At 43.2% G+C, this 12,465-nt stretch overlaps 1 protein-coding gene across 1 annotated transcript in view; it reads left to right on the forward strand.

Annotated features, from left to right (window-relative positions):
• Positions 1-3,596: 3,596 nt before the first annotated feature.
• TOP3B (DNA topoisomerase III beta) overlaps positions 3,597-12,465 on the forward strand; it is a 55,714-nt gene continuing 46,845 nt past the window's right edge. The window contains exon 1 of the mRNA XM_030959135.1: positions 3,597-3,656. The gene's annotated coding sequence lies outside the window, so the exon portion shown is untranslated. The remainder of the gene's footprint in view (positions 3,657-12,465) is intronic.

Consider the following 12,465-nt stretch of genomic DNA (forward strand, 5'->3'; position numbering starts at 1 on the left):
CGTTAAACCTGAGGAAGTTTTTTTTAATTCCAGAGCCCCAAGTCTGTTTGAGGGTACAAGCTTTCCTTACACAACTCAAAGACCACACACTGGAGGGAAACGGAGCGGAATTGGGGCAAAGTGCAAGAATGCCAAAGAAACACTTTGGGTTGCGCACCCTGGTTTATTGCAAAAACTCCGGACTATTTAAGCAAAGCATTACTTTTACGAGATTTAAATATTAAGCCAATATAAATAGTGGCTAGAGATAGCATGTGACATTGCCTCGCTCTTTGGGGGTTTTAGCAAAAAAAAAATTCCCGAAAAACAAAACAAACCAACAAAAAGAGGGACCTTCTGTAACAGGATCTTTTAACAAACCAATTCTACGTGGTATCTAGACAGATAGGAGTTTTGTTAGGTTTAGAAATGTGAATAGTATTTCGCAGGAGGAGCGCTGTGGCACAATGAGAGCGGGCAGCAGCCGCGAACCCTCCCGTGGAACAGCGCGAGCTGGGGGTGGGGAGGGAGCGCTCGGCTCCGGCCGCAGCAATTTCATTCGTGGGATCCCACTCAGTTTCTCAGGAGCGTTTGCACAGGTGAAATGTTTGAGAGGAGGAAAAGGGAGGAAAAAAAAGCTCACCACTATCTAGAGATTTCCAGCCCAGCCCGCGGCACTCGTCTGTCTCCCGGCGCTGCTCGGCGCACGGGCGATGCGCTCCGCGCCGTCCCCGCTCCCGCTCCGCTCCCGGCGGGCACGGGCGCCCATTCCCCACTCCTGCCGCTCCCAAGTTTTATCCCCAGCTCCGCTGCCGCCCTCGGCGGCTGCGGCCGCCCGCTGTTTTCAACGCCTCGTATCGATCGCAAGCCAGAACGCAAACCGACCAGCCAAACTTCACTCGGGGAATCGCCGCACTTACAATGCGGGAGCAAAGGACTCCCGCATGCCCGCTCCGCGGGGAAAGCTCCCCGGGAAGCGCACGGCCCCGCCGGGGAGCTTCCGCACAGGAGGTGGGCGAGGGGCGCCGCCGTCAAGCGGCTCCCCCTCCCCCGCCCGGCCCCGCGCTCCCCGGCGGGTCCCCCCGCCCCGCGCCCTCGCTGCCCCGGGCGGGGGCGCCGCTCGGCCCCCGTCCCGCCGCCGCTCGCCCCGCGGGCCATTGTCAGCGCCGCGCCCCCCGGCACCCAGCGCCCCCCGGGCCCGCGCTCCCGCCATTTCCGCCCGGGCGGGCGGATGCGGCCGCGGGCGGCGGCGGGGCCGGCGGGCCCCGGGCCCCGCGCGGTACCTGGCGGCGGGAGGGACGGCGGACGGGTCCCCGCGCCGCGGGGGGGAAAGTTGCCAAAAGAGGCGCAAAAGAGGCGGCGGGAGCGGCGCGGCTCCGCAGCCCCCCGCCCGCCTCCCGCCGCCGCCGCCCCGGGCGCGCCTCGGCGCGGATCCCTGATCGATCCGAACGTGGGCAAATCCTCCGGTACCAACCTCATGGCCTCCCCGCTCCAGCCTCCATCTTTGACTAGTTGACATTCAGCTCCTGCCTGACCAACTCCTCATTAGCATACCTCCCCCGCCATTGGCCCGGCCCTGCGCTAGTCTTTGCCACCGCCTCCGCCATTGGCTCCCGGGGAGGATGTTTAAAAATATTACCCCGCCGCCCATTGGCGCCCCGGCGGCCACGTCACGGATCGCTCTTTATTTTAACAATGAATGCACAAACACATTCTTCCATTCACAAATTTTTTTTTTTTTTTCAGTAGTTTGCCCGCCTTTTCTCCAACTACATTTTCATTGATTTTTTGTTTCAGCTGAGGGGGTCCCGGTTGTAAACAGATAAATCAAAGGCGAACAGAGGGGGGACCTGAGCAAATATTATTTTCTCTCTCTTTTCTCTTTTGTTCGGCAGCGCTGGTGTTGGGGGAACAAAACTGATCCCCAGCCGTCCCGGATCGGAGAGGTGTGGTCGGGGGGGTGGGGGCTGCTCTGCCCAAGAGATTGCAACTATTTTTCGTCTATTTCGGTTTCAAAGCTGGACCTCTTTCCCGCAATTAGAAAATCAACCTCTGCCCGGGCAAAAGAAACCGCTAAATTAGTCAAATTTAGAATAGTAATTACTGCAGTGGCTGTGGAGCGTTTGCGGGGGGGGTCGGTGGGTGCGTGCTCACGGGGACGCTGCTCCGCTCCCTCCCGCAGCGGCGGCAGCGCCGGGACGGCCGCGCTCCCCTCCCGCTCCTCCCGCAGCCGCGGGCTGAGCCAAGCAGGGGATTTAATTGTGACCGACTGAAACACACCAGGTCACTTCAGTGCACTTTCATGACAAGAGCTTTTCCTTTTGTACGCGCGGTCGAGCTGAAATCAGGAGGTATCAAAGTTTAAGGGCTAGGGAGGGAAGATGTCTAGCATTTCTCTTGCCCTGCAAATTGTAAAAACCAGGAATCGTTGAAACATGAATCAAAAAAGACTGAGTCACTGACTCTGAGAGTCCCTCTCACAGGGAAAGGTCTCGGTGAGTCTCTTTTTTGGAAAGGTTTCTGCCATATTGTTAACTAACAAAGTCACGACTGTGCAGTTGCTTCCCCTTCCAAATACACAGTTCCTCAGTTCTTCAACAATTGATTTCAACAGATGTTTGTAAAATGGAAATTCCATACATCAGTGAGAACAATTTATCAGCAAACTGAGTGAGAAAGCACTAAACTTTCAGGCACTTTTGTGGGTATGAAGGTTTTTTTAAATTTCAACTGTATTTACTGATATTAAGTTGCCTGTCTTTAAAGACAAAACAAAATGGTGTATTTTTTTCTAAATTGTTGTATTATTTTAATTTTAAAATATCATTTCCTTTCATTTGTTCTCTATCTTCATAACAAATCCTGCCCAAAAATATAACTTGTGTCCGTGTGAACTAAAATCTTACATCATACAAGAAGAAAGATATTAGCTATTTTTAAAAATAAACTAAACTTCCTTTGTACCTTGGGCTTAGGAGTTGGTTCTGATTTGGATATTTTCTCCATATATGTATGCATATATGTGTGTAGCTCCCCACGCACAAACATTGAACCCAAGTTGTAAATGCTGGATCTGGGTACTAATGGGTGGGGACTTGGAGCAGTGGATCTCTGGCAGTGTTTTTGGAGATGGGAGAGAAGGGCAGTGGGCTGTGAAATCACACATTCCTGTCCAATGGAGCTGAAATAATGGTATTGTTCTCTGGAAAAGAGGTTGCTTTTCTCTTCTCCATTCTTCCCCTGATCTGCAGGGACCTGATTGTGCAGTTAATCAGCAAAAAAGCGTTTGATGTAAGGCAGGGCGTGAATTCAAAAGGGCCAGGGGGATTCAAGAGGGATTCTTCTGTCTGTTAGAAAATGTTTTTCTGATTTCAAAATGGTAGGCATTTGAAAAGCTGCACTGGTCTCTCTTCAGAGATCCGAGTTTGTAGTAGGTACCAGCACTAATTATATCGCTTCCTTTGTGGGTTTGACACTTTACTGCTTGGGAAAAAAAAAAAAAAAAAGTAGATATCTTACAGCAAAAAGAAAGATGTCCTTCCTGGAGCAAAGGTGAGCCTCTATACCCCTGCAGTTAATTCCTTCAGCTCGCTATCAGTCGCCAGAGAGTCTCCTCATGCCTTGCCACACGTTTAGCATTGCACGATTCAGAGTAAAATAAAGCCCGTGGGGAGCAGGTAAGAACTAAGTTGGTTTTGTAGCTCTTTTTGGTGACCTGTGTCCTGAGCATGGCATCCACCTCCCCGAATCTTTAAGCACTGAGCCTTTCCTGTCTCACACACTTCTCTGTAAATCTTTCCTTGCCAGACCTGTCTTGAATGCCAAGAATATTTGAAGCCTGTTTCTTATTTCAGTGTGGTCATTTCCCAAACTTTAACAAAATGCTTTCTGCCGATTTCTGGTGCTATCTTTCATATGCACAGCGCCTATACATATGTAAATATGTAAATTCATTGCTATCCCTTTACTTAATATGTTATTATAGCTACACAGGAAATGACACATCCTAGAGAAAGGCAATTGCCTTGGATGTTTACGTGAAAAATGTGTAACTTTACAGCAAACTCCAAACGGATTTGTCAGTTTAAGTTTGAACAAACTGCAAATAAAATTAATGAAAGGTCCCCACTGCCCACCCTCTGTCCCCAGCCCCAGATCTGTCACTGAGCACCACAGCCCCTTCCACGGTTTTCTTCCTGCTCTGTGAAAGGAGGATTGCTCTTTTGTAATGCTGGATTAATTGATTTATTTTTTGTGTTTCAGGGCTGGGGGACACTGGGGAATTCTTTGGATTTTTTTTGGTGGTGTTTCGCTGCAAATGTGCAGTTGTGCTCTCCCCTCCTTTGGAAAGGAAGGCTGAGGAAAGACTTTTGTTCTGCTGTTAGTTTGCTTTCAAGAAGGGCTCCTTGCAACTGTCCAATGCTGGAGAAGCATGGCGGTTTTATAATTTTTAAACATCGAGGAGGGGAGGGAGAAAAGCTGATTTTTTTTTTCTCCAGATCTTGGGGTGTTTTTTGCAGTGTAACTCAATCTGATGTCACTGGGGGTGGAGTCTCCGCTGCGTTTGCTTAAACTGGAGCTGCCTCAGTTCAAGGCCTTGTGGCTTAAAGTTCTTAAATCTGTGGCAGACAGGCATGACTATTCCTTAATGAGACCCCCGCTGCAATAACGCATTTTGTATTTTAATCAGCTTCTTAATGCTATTAATTACGATTTCTTTCATAATACTCTCCCCATCTGCAAGGTTAATGCAGTCCCACACGAGCAGCACAGTAACACGCTCCACCGTCACCGGCTGTGTGAAAACACATGTACAAACTCATATAAACCCCTCTTAATTAGGTCTTGAACATGCATATGCTTTGTGGGTGTGGGTGACAGGCAGAAACAAAGAGAAGAGAGGAGGACGAGGAAAATTTCACAGAAGTTTCCAAAGATATTTACAGAAGTAGTTATAAATTAACTTTAAACTTCATCCTTGTGGAAGATTGCTACAAATAGGAAGGATAGATTTGGGGTTTGTGGTTTTTGTCTTTTATTCCCAGCTCTCTTGCTGCAAACATTTGCTTCTGTGGATGAAACTATAAGGTTGGGTTCAAAATGAATTGATAAAACTCCATGTGAGACAGGAACAAATAGATTCATAAAGTGTTCACAGGGCAGCATTGACTATTCATGTTTAAACTTAAGCAGATTGTACTTTTGGTTTCCTTCTACTTCAAAAAATCAGTACTACTCCTTCAGAGGGGCTGGAAATCAAAGACCCTCTGAGATCAGCTAAAATCATATTTTTTTTCTCATTTAGCACAGCTACCTTGACTTTTCTGTTTTAACACACTAACATGAAAAATTAAGTGGACCCTTTATTTAAACATTGATTTGAATGATCCTAAAACCTATGCCTTAAATATAGGAGGTTTTACTATTCCCATATTTTTACCCAAGTAGTTTACAAAAAAAAAAAAAAGTTTTCTTTGAATGGGCTTTCATTCAGACACATGAGAATAAAACAGTTTAAAGGTATTATATGTATCCATATCCCTCTCCAGATATGTGTCTGCATATCACTGAAATTCAAATTGTTTCTTAATTTCCCCCCAGATTCTTATAGTTTTTCAACAAATGCAACTTGTTAGAAGCTTTTTCAAGTGAAAAAAAAAACCAACCAAAAACCAAAAACCAACCAAAAAACAAAAGCACTATTCACAACAAAAAGGCATCCTCCAAAATATTTTAGTAATTTAAAAGCTGTCAGAAACGATTTCTAAAACTTTAAAATGCACCCAAACTCACTCCCACCCACCACATCTTTATTTACACTGAACAATCGTTTTAAGGTGATAAAAATGCAATATTTTCTTCAGGATATTTTCCTATCTGCAGGATTGAAAACAAGAAAGGCAGAGAAATCTCGTACCTTTTACTAAAAAGAAATAATCTTAATAATTTCCTAGCTAGCAGATGGCCAAAAATACCTTACATGTTTCCATAAACATATCCAATCGATAGCTTCAAAAGTGATTGAATGTAACCGAAATGCAGCCAGCCCAAAGAGCTCAGCTCTCTCCTGATCAAACCTCTACAAAGCAGGCTCTTGTGCTCGACTTGACAGTGTCCGAGAGGGAGGGGAGCGGCAATGAGAAAACCAGTCACTAAATGCGAGTTATGAATGAGGGATTGGATGGGAGGGGAAAAAAAAGGGGGGGACGCAGCTAATGCAAAAATCAGTTTAATTCCATCGGTTTTACATTGATGTGCTTTTGCCCCCGGATCCCAGCGCGGCTGCGGACCCGCAGTTAAACCCATCTCTAGCCCAAAGCCCGGCTCCCATCCCCGCTAGAGGAAAGAGGGGCATTGTGCTCCTCGGCTCACATTTTCTTCTCCCCCCTCTTTACTCGTCCCCCATCTCTCCCCCCTCCCTCTTTTGTAAATCAGAATGAGGAGGTTTTATAGTGAGTCTAATTCTCACTCCCTCCATTTCCTTCCTTTCTGCATTTTTTATCCCCCTTCCACCCCGCCCCTCCTCTGCCTGCAGCCCTGGTATTGATTAACCACTTCGCTGCTCCCCCGGCCGCTGCTCGCTCCGGGCCGGGCCGTGCCGGGGCAGCCGCGCTCGGCAGCGCCGGGGCCGCGGGCGGAGGCGGCCGGGGCTGCCCCGGGGCCGCTGCCCCAGCGCCCGGAGCCGGCCCCGCGCTCCCGCCGCTCCTGCCCAGCCCTTTGAAGTCAGTGGCACTTAATGGTATTTAATGAGCCTGCCGCAGCGCCGGCAGTGCCCGGGCGGCTCCGGCAGCGGGGAAAAGTGGTCAAAGCATCCGCCAGAGAGCCGAAAGCGGGGGGTTCGGCACAGGGGTGCAGCCCCCGGGACTGGGGAGCCGTGGGAGGAGGAGTGTGAAGGAGCGAGGGGGAAAAACCCCGAGCACCGAAATGGTTAATGGCCCCTGGATGCATTGATTAGTATTGATGGTTTTGGTAGTTTTAATGGATTTGTTGTTTGTGGGAGGTGGGGAGCTTTTCCCTTGCTTTGAATTCTAACCCCCTGGCTGGGAGCTTGCTCCTAATTGCATGCACAGCATTCCTTCGGAGTGGGTGGTATCACCTTTTACTGCTGCTCCCTTCCACAGGGAAGGCCTGTAAAAAATCCCTTTCATGTGCCCGAAAATCAATACCCAGGGCTCTGGATGGCTGCTGTAAAAACAAAACAAAATCCTGTCCCTCCCTCACACAAAAAATAATTATACATACATATATATATATACATACACACACATATATCTATACAAGGGGAGAGAGGGAGAAAAGAGCCCCAGAAGAGCCACCCCTCCCTGCAGACAAATGCAGGGGGCAGTTGGTTCCTTTTGGGGCAGAGGCAGTGTCAGGCTGGTGTGGAAAGAGCCCCTATTTTTACAGCTGTTGGGGACACTTTCAGAGGGACCTGCAGTTGGGAGCTGGAGGTTTCAGTGTGGTTCTGGTCAATAAAAATGGATGTGGCTTGAAAATGCCTGCTCCAGTGGCAGGGAGGATGGAGGGTCAGAAGCAGTGCTTAAAAGGTTAAAAAGGACTGTGTGAGTGGGAAGTTGTAGGGTTATGGGTGGAGTTATCCACACTTTTTGAAAAAGCACAACAGAATAAAAAAATTCATCTTTCAGTTAATGTCAGGATGGAGGTAAGAGTGAGAATGTGTTCTGCCTCACTGTGACCAGCCCTGAGCTTTTTGAAATAAAAAAATTGAGACATTTTATTAGGAAACTATTAAGCCGAGTTTATTTTTCATTCTGTCCCCAAATTGTGCAAAAATGATACCAGTCTAAGTTACAAGTGAACTTCACATTCACTTCTCTCTCTGCTGGATCTTAATTTCTTTAGCACTGAGAGGAGAGGGAATGATTGTTAAGCGTTTAAAAATCCATGCAAAATAAATCAATGTGTTTCTGCCATCTACATTTCAATTCAATAACATCGTTTTCATAGAGCTATTTCATTAGGATGGAATAACTCACCTGTAAGTAATTACAGCTGACTTGCTTTCTAGCAGAGACCAATACAAGTCCAGAAAGGGGATAAAGGTTAGCTCAAAGAAATACTGCAGAGGTTTGGCATGGGTATAAAAGCCAATAGTTATGTTCTCTCCTTAGAAAGCAAGTAATTTTGAGTCATCATTTAAAATAAAATTCATAGCTGTGCCTTGAAGCTTCATTTTAATCTAGAATTTAAAACCAAAATCTAACCTGAAAGTGTTTCATCAGTAAAACATCTGCATCAAACAGAAAAAAGCTCCAAACGAACAAACAACCCGAAGTTCCTATAATAATTGTTTGAGAAATCCACCTTTCTCAGATTTCACAGAGGCTCAAGCAGTCAAATAGTTTGTTTGGTATTTGTTGTTGTAATTCTTCTTCTTGTTAAAATTGTGTGTTGGCACTGAGTAACATTTGTTTGAAATTAGTTTATCAGTGTAACACTAACTTAAGAATGAGTTTAGTGGTTCAAAAGTGCACTACTTTGAATGAGATAATTTAAGTGTAGCTGTACATGGAAAAAAAACCCATGAAGAGTATTTAAAATTATTTTTAAATCTAATATTCACTATCAGATTTTAAAAGCATGTTTCAATATACAGTTTAGTGCAAAAAATCCTATGTCAAAGTTCTTATTTAAATCCTAGTTCAAATTTTACTAATTTTATTTAATGATTTTATTACAGCAAACTGCCCAAACATTTTGTATTAATTCATACCAATGTGCAACACTTATTTCTATCTTGTCCAGAAAATGCAGTAGAAAATTTTCCAGGACAATTTCTTTTTAGGAAACCCAATATTTCTTAGTAACAAACAAGAGTTTAAATAGAAAGAACCTTTTTCATTATTAGATAATTTCAGGAAGTTCATCCTTTCAACATTCTACAAGCTTTTGTACATACATTTTAAAACAAAATACTTGCAAAATAAAATATCTTTCTAAAATCCCTAGGACATGCTCATCTCCAAAATTCTGTGTGATTGTATTTTAAGCTCTTTTTGGAACAAAATTTAAAAGGTCATTTTGCTTTAGCAAACAGTTAAAATGTACTTTCAGACAGGCAGGGAGAGGAGGGAGCTGGGCTGTGACGGATTTGAGGCATTGTTTTAGGAGAGCACTACAGCTACAAAACCTACACTGCCAGCGTTTCAGGAGTGTACTCTTTGTTTTAGTGTTAAGAAGAACATTCAGATTATTTTATTTTATTTTATTTATTTTTAAAATTAAGACAGTCCACAAAATTTAATCAGAAGCAAAACGTAGGATTCAGTTCTTTCCTAGTTCTTTCCTTCTTTCCAAATCTGTTTCTTAGTTGCTTTTTTCCTCCTAATAGTTTAAAAAAACCTCAATACCAACCTAAAATAAAATAAAGCAAACGACTTGCAGTTCAGAGAGCATGAAAAAAAAAAGAATGGTTATTTCCTTCATTCACTGAATTCACCTTAACAAACTATTTTGGAATTTCATTTGTTTGAAAACTGCAGCATATTTATCTCCCAGGCATTTTAGGGCACTAATCTGTTTGACATTCAAGAAAAGTAACTGAAGAAAAACCCACCTCTTTCCCACCCCCAAGCAGAATTGCCAATTAATATGATTTTGTTAGTCCTGACCAAATGGGAGGAATCAGTGAGGTATTATGGGAGATTTATCAAAGGGTCACATCTCACTTCTGAGTTAAAAATTTAATATGATAAGAAATAATTATAAAGGTTTTCTCTTTCTTTTGGTAGCTGTAAAATAGGTGCTAAACATGAAGATACTTCTGTGCTTGTTGAGGTGTCAGAGCAGTCTCTGGGCAGAGCTAGCAGAGCTTTTGTTTCTCTGCTAAATTTTGAAATCAGCTTCCCCTTTTCTAACTCTAAAACCTCACCAGTAAACATTTGTGCAGATGCACTTGGTATATTTAAAAGGAGCTAATCTGTATAAATGGAATTATGAAATTATGGTTTGCTTATCAAACAGTATAAAGGGCTCATGAAGCTTCAGCTTAAATTTGGGTGTTTTAGAGGGGTGAACATGTGGCTGTGATCTTAGTTGGACTATCTCATAAACTGTCCTTTCCAAATGAAGTAGAAAACTGCAGATAGAAATGTTCACAGCTTTGCTTGGCTTGCTACTGAATTGCAGTCTGGAGCTGCACTGCAAACTCATTTCCATTGCTTTTAGCTGTTAACCAATATAACTTTGTTTTAAGCTTGCAGATTTAGTGAATGCTTCCAAAGTTAAATTTAATCTTTGTATTCCTCACTAGCACCAATGAAGCTTAATTTTAAACAATATTTATTAAAAACTTTGTTTCAAGAGTAATTTCCCCTTCCCTTACAACTTGTGTGGCTTGCTCTTCTCATAAACACAAAACAATAATTATTGTCATTTTGCTTAATTATTTCTTCTGAAGTTATGTGCCAGTTATTCAAGTACATCCAGCATTAATGGTTCAATTGTATTTCAAATATCACTTATAAGTTCACACCCAGTTTTCAGGCACCTCTGGTTAACCAAAGAGAGCACCTACCTTTCATTATAATTTAGTATTCCTCATCACTTGTAATGAAAGATGCTGAATTAGTTAAGCAAGTCTTTATTGGCACAAGAGGAAAAATGAAAATAAATGAATTAACAAGCCCTGAGACATTATCTATGTAATTACAGAATTTCTTTGTTTCATGTCTCACACACATTGTGCATTTAACCACAGAAAAGTGGAGCGTGCTTTAGGTGTAAAAGACCCCTTAGAAATATTTCAGTCAACACTGCTAGCTCTTGAGCATGTTTATGTTTGCCTTTCATGTCAATGGGGGAAAAATAGCAATGAAATTTTGGTGTTTATACACCTAGGAGCTGGGAAGTCCTGGTTAAATATACCAATCTGGAGCTGGGAACATTTATGTGAGAATGAGAGCTTCTTTGTGCTAATTGAAATCTGTACCTGGAAAATAACAATCCACAAGAAGAACTAATTTTTCAATCAGAGCTCAAACTGGTCAAGAGCCTGTGACCAAACCCAGGACAAATTCAGATATGTATGGTGCTCTATAAACGCTCCCTTACAGAATAGGAGCTTTTTCTATCAGGGAGATGGAATTCAGATTGTAGAAGTCATCTGTTAAGATCAAACAGATAACAGTGTCTTTTCAAAACATTTAAAAATATTCCTTATCCACACTGTTATCTTTGTGACCAAATGATTTTAGCAAATGCTGCAGGGAATATGACATTAGCTAACAGAGTGCAAAGGGTCCCTGTTTGTCTCAATCCTCTGAGTATTCCTTGTAGTGGGCTGAGTCCACATTTAAAACATTCAAATGCTTTTCCCTAAATGACATCAAACACCGTTTAAATCAATATTTGGATGATCAGGGAGCAGATGTTTGAATTTGGGAAGGAAGGGGCAAATGCAGCCTGTGCGTGGTGGCTGTAGCACATCCCACAGGTCTGGAGTGGGCAGAGGTTGTCACAGGGCAGAGCTGGGGCAGGGCAGGGAGGGACAGCAGATGCTCAAATGGGCAGAGGAGGTTTGAAGGGTTTCATGACTGGGCAATTCCACCAGGCAGATTAAAGCTGGGAGGAATTAGCACTACCTTCAAGGGAGCTCTGATTTTTGTGTGGACAATATTAACAGGGAACTGGAGATTCTCAGGGCAGAATCAGTTTAGCAATTCTTTCTTCCAAGTACTTGATTTAATACCACCAATGAAGAGGTGCCTTTGTGGCAGAAACCAGAGATAGCACATTTTTTTGATCTAAGCTTAAAAGGAAACTACTTTGGTGCTGTGAACATCACCAAAATCCTTTTAAAAATCCAGAATTTAAGAGAAAATTTTCTCTGTTAAGACCTGACAGTGGAAACTTCAGGCATCATTATGTTCCAGCTCAGACAGATTTTTCAATTTGCCATGTAAACTTTTAAGAGAATAAAGGTGTAGAACAGCTGTGATTTAAACCAAAACAAAATAAAAGAAGACAAAAACAAAACAGAAAAACCACCACCCAGTAAGAACACCTTGATAACATTTTAAACAAACTATTAAGGTTTGTTCCAAATACACACATAAACTTTGTTCTAACAAGGCAAGACTCAAATAGAGTATCGAGTTTGTTTACTACTTTTACCTGTCTCTTGGCAGACCTACCTTGGCTTCAGCCCAACCTTCAGAAGTCCCTAGCATCCTAAAATTGCTGTTCATTAGTAGCTGAAAAAAACCTAACCAGCTTTTCTCTGCTGCTCATATAGAGGATGTGCACTCTCTACTTCACTATTTCTCGCTTAAAGTTTTTATTAAAAGGTATCATCAAAAGAAATCCCTAAAAAGTTTAGGGTCATTATGTGACAGGATATTTGTTTTTATTAAGGGTATGTTAAACTATCCTGATCCAAATAACAATCAAGATAACATCTCTTTAAGCTACATTAATTCAGACTCTTAAAGTCCCACATGTATATGGCAAAGTGTGCAAATTAAT

This window comes from Camarhynchus parvulus, chromosome 15, assembly GCF_901933205.1.
Source record: "Camarhynchus parvulus chromosome 15, STF_HiC, whole genome shotgun sequence".
In the NCBI taxonomy this organism is placed as follows: Eukaryota; Metazoa; Chordata; class Aves; order Passeriformes; family Thraupidae; genus Camarhynchus; species Camarhynchus parvulus.